This window comes from Carlito syrichta, unplaced genomic scaffold (assembly GCF_000164805.1).
Source record: "Carlito syrichta isolate Samal-C Ts95f unplaced genomic scaffold, Tarsius_syrichta-2.0.1 Scaffold40132, whole genome shotgun sequence".
NCBI lineage: Eukaryota > Metazoa > Chordata > Mammalia > Primates > Tarsiidae > Carlito > Carlito syrichta.
The window spans coordinates 4,209-13,077 of record NW_006984228.1 but is presented as its reverse complement, the minus strand read 5'-3'; the positions used below and the strand labels follow the sequence as shown (position 1 = coordinate 13,077).

General features: G+C 38.5%; 1 pseudogene; it reads left to right on the top strand.

Moving 5' to 3' along the window:
• The first annotated feature begins 3,281 nt into the window (after nucleotides 1–3,281).
• On the top strand, nucleotides 3,282–4,267 carry LOC110596817 (annotated as a pseudogene).
• Nucleotides 4,268–8,869: the final 4,602 nt, after the last annotated feature.

Genomic DNA, 8,869 nt, shown 5'->3' with positions numbered 1-8,869 from the left:
GGGGTGTTCATTGCAGGGTGATGGGAACCATTGGTTGGAAAGGAATATGCATCTGGTCCCAAAGGTAAACCCATGGGAATGAACTTGCATGAAAACTTCCTTTTATTTATGGTTTCTTAGCCTCCAGGGAGCTGAATTGCTTAGGGAATTGAGCAGCAATAAAATATTTTCTTTCATGAGGTCTCCATAAACTATATATATATATCTTTACAGAGATCACCTGCAGTTCAGCAGCACCAGACAAAGAGCACTCACTCTGCACCTCTCCAAAATGTTTTTCCATTCCAGAAACTCATTCCCTGACACCCAGTCCCTTGACTTTTCTGCAGCCATTGTCCAAGGAGGAAAGGGTCCACAGAGCCAAGTCCACTGAATGACATCAGGAGAAGCCAGAGTAGTCTTATAAATACATAGGAAAGCTTTGTAGAGGGATGGAAAGTTTTAATTACCATGTCTTCTGGGCACAGTTGGGAGTGATGAGGTAGTGAAAGGGGATTGATTCAAAATCCTGCACAGTTCGTATCCCTGGCTCTAAAGGGAATTATTTCAGCTTGTTCCCTCTTCATTTCTTCTTGCTTTTAACCTCAGGGCACAATTCCACGGCCACTCTCCTTCTGAAGTAGGAACTGATCCTCCTGTAGATATGCTCAATCCCAGGAATCAGCTCTATTTCAACCTCACCGTTTCCTCTTATTTATGAAACATTGACTGAGTGAGAAAGGACCTGACTTCAAATCAACTAGGTGTGAGTTCTACTTCAATCTTTTCTTTTTATTTTATTTTAAAGATGTGGATTATGTGTCATGATTAGGTACATAAGTGGTCTACATGCAGGTGAAGTTTGGGCCTCCCACTGGTCCTCACTTTGCCTGGTTTAGGATCAGGTACCCTTAGTGATATCATGTGTCCCTTCCCCTTCCCTGGCAGTGTCCTGCTACTTCCAATCCCTTTCTTGGAGTATTGTGATAAATGTTTAGAACCCACTTAAGAGTGACAACATGTAGTGCTCACTTCTTTGTTTCTGTGATAGATTACTGAGTATGATAGACTCTAAATCCATCCAAGTTGCTGCGAAGTCCATAATGTTGGCCTTCTTTACAGCTGCATGGTACTCAATTGTGTATATGTACCACACTTTTTTTTATCCAGTCCTCTTTCGATGGCAGCATGGTTGTTTCCATGTTTTTGCTATTGTGAATAGAGCAAATAATAAACATGCATGTGCAGTTGTCTTTTTTGTAGAATGATTTTAGTTCCTTCAGATGTACTCCCAAAAATGGTCATCATTAATAACTCAAACAACAGATGCTGGTGAGGGTGCAGAGAAAAGGGGACACTTCTATACTGTTGGTTGGAGTGTAAACTAGTTCAACCTCTATGGAAAACAGTGTGGTGATTTTTAAGAGAACCAGAAATTGACATTTCATACGACCCTACTTCAGTCTTTTCTATCCAGAATCTGATGGACCCTGGAGACGTTTCTTACATTTTTTTCAGCACAACGAGATTAAAGAGTCTCAGAGAATGTTTGTGGAACTACAGATACAACGGGTCAGGTTCAGGGCATAGTGTCATTTGAAAAACACCATTGATTTATTTGTTTATTCATTCATTCATATAATATGTTCCAAAAAATTAAGAAATCTACACAATATACATAACAAAGAAAAATACCATAAATGTATACAAGAGAAATATTGTGACAGAGGTAAAAGAAAATGACAGTGCTATAAAATAAGGTGAATGATTACAGAAGTAATCAAAACATATTTCACAAAATGTTGCATGGTAGCCAAACTGGGTCCCTGATACAACTCCATGAATTCCAGTGAGAACAAAGGATTCTGTGCTGTTAGGATAAAATGTGTCTACAGAAATGGAAAAAACTTTTTAAAAGTGTTTTTATTTATTTATTTCTTCTCATAGATTTGGGGGTGGAAGTGCAGTTTTGTTGCATGGATATATTGCATAATGGCAAATTCTGTGCTACTACTGTACCTGCCACTCAAATAATATAGATTGTATCCAATAACATCATTGTTTACTTGCTTACCAATTCTTCTCAGGCAATTTCATAAAGACTGAATTTTTGTTGTGTGGTTACTGAAGTTTCTGTTATGTTAGCTTAATGGCCAGCTACCTAATGACCATTGTGATAGTCCTTCAGGAGTCCACCAGACATACCAAATCAGAAAACCATCATAAATGTTTGCTTTCCTTGGCACCAGGAACCTACACAGGGAATGCGGACTGTCGTATTCAACACTGCCACTGAGCCAGGAAGGGTGGTGGTGAAATGTTAATTAAATCACTACAAAGCTTTCCATCCGGGTTTTGGTCATCTTTTTTTGTTATTCAAAGTTCACTTTCTTGCTCCTAACTTTTGACTATTTTCCAGATTCCTGATAAAGTTGATTATGACAGTTTTCCAAGTACTTTCAATGTTTCCACAAAGTGTTACCCTTTGAAGTTCCCTACTCGAAACTATTTAAAAAATGCCCTAAAATTATACTAACCTATTATGTGCTTATAAACCTTTCAAAACTATATTTTACTGAAAAAGAAAAGAAAAAAATCATAATGTATGAGGGGCTTTTCAGTGATAGAAAAGAAAGTCACAAAATGAACTTGTAAAATAATGTAATGTGTAATCATGTAAGCAATGCAAATTATAGCAAACATGTCAAATATTTGCACTGAAATAGAAAACACTGGTTTCGTGAACAAAGGTAGCTGAGACCAACGCATGAAATGTATTAACTCCACACAGATGGTAGAAAATAAAACATAACAAATGAGCTCCTATTTTTGCCTACAGATTATGTAATAAGGAATGAGGGGAGATATCAAGAAAAACAGGGGTGAGGAGACAAGACCTGAAAAGCTAGAAGCCACAAATGCTCAAGATCAATGCTACTGAAATATTAATGTGCATGTGAAACTCCTGGTGGTCTTGTTAAAATGTAAGTCCTGAATCAGCAGGTTTGGCTTGGGACTCTACATTCGGAGAAGCCCCTGGGGAATGCTGATCCTACTGGCCCATGGACCACACTGTGGGAATCCAGGTGATAGAGGGGTACAGATGTTATGGAACTAAGATTACATCTCCAGATAGTTGTAGTAGCAAAGAAAAGAATGGAAGAATTCCAAATTCACCAGCTAAAGACAGCAGGAAAAGGCAGTGTCTTATCAATTCTTTCATTTAAACATAAATACGATCGAATTTCTGTATTGATAATTGACTATGGCTTTTTCATTCTTATGAAGCTTATTTTATACCCATGGAAACAGAAAATCAAACATGTGCTTTAGAATTTCTCCTCCTGGGATTTTCACTGAAGTCAGAGACTCGGTTCATTATCTTTGGGCTGTTCTTCTTTATGTACCTGGTCACTTTCACCGGAAACCTGCTCATCATCCTTGCTATCAGTTCAGACTCCAATCTTCACATTCCTATGTACTTCTTCCTCTCCAACCCACTCTTTGCTGACATATGCTTTACTTCCACCACTGTGCCAAAGATGCTACTGAACATACTGACACGGAACAAAGTCATAACATATGAAGATTGCCTCAGTCAGATTTATTTTTCATTACGTTTGGATGTCTGGACAATTTACTCTTAACCACAATGGCCTATGACCGCTTTGTGGCCATTTGTCATCCCCTGTACTACATAATCATTATGACTCCCTGGATCTGTGGACTGCTAGCTCTGGGGTCCTGGTGCATCAGTGTCATGGGTTCTCTGCTTGAGACCTTGACCATATTGAAGCTGTCCTTCAGCACAAACCTGGAGATCCCATACTTTTTTGTGATCTTCCTGAAATCCTGAAGCTTGCCTGTTCTGACACCCTCATCAATAACATAGTGGTATGCTTTGCAACTGGCCTTCTGGCTACGATTCCTTTCACTGGCATACTTTTCTCTTATGATAAAATTGTTTTCTCCATACTGAGGATTTCCTTAACTGGGGGAAAATACAAGGCCTTTTCCTCTTGTGATTCTCACCTCTCGGTGGTCGCCTTGTTCTATGGCACAGGCCTTGGGGTCTACCTCAGTTCTGCAGCCATACCATCCTCCAGGACAAGTCTGATGGTCTCAGTGTTGTACACTATGGTCACATCAATGCTAAACCCTTTCATCTACAGTATGAGGAACAGAGAAATGAAGGGAGTCCTGGGGAGACTCCTTGGGAGGGCAACACTTCTCAAGGATGAAGTCACTGCAAGACTTCAACAAGTAGCAAGGCTCAAACCATTAGGAGGTATACTGTATGGACCTTGGGTGTATGCAAACATCAGCATACCCTTTTTTAGTTGTGGAATAACCATAGCTTATTGTATCTTGATTTTTACAATTTTTTAAGACAGCATGTTAATTTTCTAGGGCGGCTATAACAATGTGCTACAAACTGGGTGACTTAAATAACAGAAATGTATTGTCTCACATTTCTGGATACTAGAAGTCTGAAATCAAGGTTTTGGTAGAGTAAGTTCCTCTTGAAGGGTATAAGACTGTTTCATTTCTTACCCCTAGTTTCTGCTGGTTGCTGGCAATTTTTGGCATCCCTTGGCATGTAGAAGCATCACCTTCATCTTGTATAGTGTTTTCCCACGTTGTGTGTCCAAATTTCGCCTTTTTATCTGGACATTCAGATTAGAGGTCATTTCTACCCCACTATGAGCCTCATTGTAACTAATTACATCCGCCATAACTCTATTTCCAGTTAAGGGCCCATTCTGAGGTTTTGGTGGTCAGGACTTCGGCATTTTGGGAGAATAGTAATTCAACCCATAAAAGTCAGTTTCATTAAGACTAGCTTCAAATGCAAAGAATGGTCAGCAAACCAAATCTGGCCATGTTTCTGTTTTTGAAAATAAAGTTTTCTTGGAATATAGCCACATCCATTTGTGTTTATATTGTCTTTGGCTTATTTTATTCTACAACAACACATTTGAGTAATTGCCACAGAGACAACCTGACCCAAAAATCTAAAATATTTACTCTCTGGCCCTCACTGTAAAATCTTGCTGACCCCTGAATTTGAATATTGCTCTCATTTCAATTCTATATTTAGGTTTCTTGAGCCTCTCAGAACACCATCAAAATTTCCTAATGAAATGCTTCTACACTGCTGGTGGGAATGCAAACTTGTACAACCTCTCTGGAAAACAGTCTGGAGATTTCTGAAAGAACTAGAAATTAACCTTCCATATGACTCAGCAATTCCCCTATTGGGAATATACCCGGAGGAACTCAAATTACTCTACAAAGAAGATTCCCGAACATGTATGTTTATTGCAGCTCTATTCACAATAGCAAAAACATGGAACCAACCATGTTGCCCATAGAAGCTGGACTGGGAAAAAAAATATGGTACATATATATAATGGAATATTATGCAGTCATAAAGAACGACAAATATATGGACTTTACAGCAACCTGGATGGATTTGGAGTCGATCATACTCAGTGATTTATCACAGAAACAAAGAACAGAGTTCCATATGTTCTCACTCATAAGAGGACCGTGAACAATTATAATGCTATAAGAAAGCGATTGGCAGTAATGGGAAACTCGGTGGGGTGTGGGATTGGCAGTTGAGGGAAACTGCTAGGGTAGGGAGGGGCATACCTTATTAACAGGCGTACCTGCATGATCAATGTTTGTATACCTAACCCTGAATTGTATCCCATATCTTTACAATAAAAATTTTTTAAAAATCTAATGAATGTGCAATTATTTGCAAAACTTCATTCTTATTATTGATGTATGTGATTAGAAGATTTTGTTCTGTATATAAGATGCTAACCCAAATAATAAGTGATCCTTTTCTAGTACTCTAAATGTTAATTTTCATGATGGCTGAGATCTTGATTTTTGTATAATCTTCATATCCCCTCTGCTAGCAAAATCTCTGACGTAGAAGGAAAGTGTGATAAATTCTTGTTGAATAAATAAATCTAAACTAGAATATGCAAATCTTGAATAATGCCCTGATGTGACAACTCTGTTGTAAGATCATGATTTCACCATCATGCACAAGTTAAAGCAAATGGAATCAACTTCAAGGGGACTAACGCATGACAGAAAGAACTGGATGAATGGTCAACTTTTGTGTAACCCACTTCATTAGTGGAAATGACCCTTCCATTGCTAGTTGAAAAGAAAGAGTAATGGTGCAATCAAGTCTATTGTTGGACAGATTCCAGTATTAGAGACATTTTACATTCTGAGTTAAAATTATTTTTCCTATAACATCTGTAATTTGTTTCGTTCTTTTGAAGGAATAGAATCGTTTTCAACACTCCCTCATGTCACTTCTTAGAGGAAAGCTCTGCTCCTGTTTTCCTCCTCATGAGTCTTCTATACTCCTTAAAAGGTAGAATGAGTTCCTTTATGTAGGATTCCTGCTCCTTTAATGTTCTCTATCTTCACTCAGGTCTATCACTCACTGCTGCTTTTAAATTGTGAAACATGAGAATGCACCTAAAACTCAGACTGATGATCACCAAATATGCTTTCATGCCCTGGATAATCTGTATCCCTAGATCAATGTGGGGGGGCGGGTATATGTGTGTTTATCAGCCACGTGACACATATTAAACATTAATTAGTGAAGGTGTATAAGTAGAAAAGATCGAAGTTGTGGGAGGGCAGAGAGTGGGAGAATTGTCAAAGAAGTAAAGTGTTTCATGGAAGAATATTGAGAAGTCAAAAGTCAGAAGTTAATTAAGTTGTGGTCAGCAGATTTGGCTATTAGTAGATTGTTAGTGATATGAAAAGGTGCAGGATGATTGGCGCTATGGGTGAAAACCAGATTAGCTTTCTCTAACCTTCTCAAGTTCTCTGTGCTGCAATATTCCATAGTTGTGTCATCTAACCTCTGCTCTTTCCCACTGTCCTTACTCTCTATGTAATGTCATGCTGTCTTATAGACTTAAGATCATACATGAATGCTAATGAATCCAAAATGTATATCTTTAAACAAGATAACTCTAGACTCATAGATCCTATTACCTCTTGGACATCTCCACTCGCAGGCTTAATACACATATCAGACTTGACATGCCAAAATTCCTGACCCTGATTATGTCTCAACCTGTTCTATTCACAGCTTTTCCATCTATGCATGTGACAAAACTCCATTATTCCAATACCTCAAGACAAGATCTTTTTAGTTATACTTAACTGTCTCTCTCCTTCCCTCCTTCCCTCTCTTCCCTCTCCCTCTCCCTTTCCTCTCTATCTCTATTTCTTTCTCTCCTTCCCTCCCTCCCTCTCTTTCTTGTTATCATGCCACATAAGCTTTCAGAAAAATATTTCAAACTACAACCTGCATCGGAACCCCTAATATCACCTCCTCAACCTGCATCTGACCCCCTAATATCACCTCCACTGTTTCTACTTTTTCCAGGCCACCATGATTTTTCCTTGGCAAGGTGATCACACCCACCAATTTACATAAGACAGTGCAGGTTTATGTTGGTTGTCCCACAATAATTATTAATTTTACCTACTTTCCCTTTAAAAATTTCAACTTAAATTTCTTTTTTAATTTGGACAATGCTTACAGCAGTCTGCTTGCACTGTTGTAAGCAAAACCACAGACTGGATGGTTTAAATATCAGGAATTTATTTTCTTACAGTTCTGAAAGTTGGAAAGATCCAGTAGGTTTCAGTTTCTACCAAGGGCTCTCTTTCTGGATTGCAGATGTTCACATTATCTCTAGTGCTCATGGGGCCTTTTTGGGGCACATTTGCACAGAAAGTGAAAGCTCTATCCAATTAGAGCCCCATTTGTAAGACCTCATTTAAACTTTATCCCTTTTAACAGGTTCTATTGCCATATACAGTCACATTGGAGAGTAGGGCTTTAATATATAAATAGGAGACATGAGGTTTCAGCATATGTAGGGGGACAAACATTCAGTCCATAACAGGCAATAAGGTATCCTGGAATAGCCTTCTAATTCATCTCATAATGTTTCCTTCCTGCCTCCTCCTGAAGAGTTAATTTTCCATTTAGCAACTGAATTATCTCTTAAAAATATGTCTGAGCAATGATTCCTCTACTCAAAACCCTCCTGAAATCTTCCAACATTACCATGAATAAAAGCCACAGACTTTCCGTTAGCCTATAAGACCTTACTTGAGAAGCCCCTGCCTCTCCTCTTTGGCTTATCTCATACCGTCCTGTGCCCAAATATGTTTACACATGAGAATAACGGATCATAACTTCCTATACAATTGATAAGTAGAGCCCAAGATCTGGCTCCACTTTCTACAGTCTTTATCACAAAACTCAACTCACTGATAAGCACAGCCATTATGGAAAACAGTATGATGGTTACTCAAAAAATTTGCTACCATAGAATTCAGCAATCCCACTATTGAATATACGCACAAAAGAACTGAAGCCAGTGTGTCAAAGGGATATCTGTACTCCCATATTTATTGCAGCACTTTCCAGTTTCCAAGATACAGAGTCAACCTAAATATCCATCAACAGACGAATGGATAAAAAACAAAAAAGTACATATACACAACAGAATACTATTCATCCCTTAAAAAGAATAAAAGTCTGTCACTTGCAACAACCTGGATAGGTCTGGAGGACATTATGTTTAGCAAAACAAGTCAAGCACCACAAGACAAATACCACATAATCTCACTCATATGTACAATATTAAAAGGTTGACCTCATAGAAGTAGAGAGTAAATGGTGGTTACCAGAGGCTGGGGTGGTTAGCGGGAAGGAGGATTTGAGGAGACACTGGTCAAAGGATGCACATTTGCCATTAGCTAGGATAAAATAAGTTTAGGAAATCTATTGTGCAGCATGGTGACTATAGTTGATGGTATG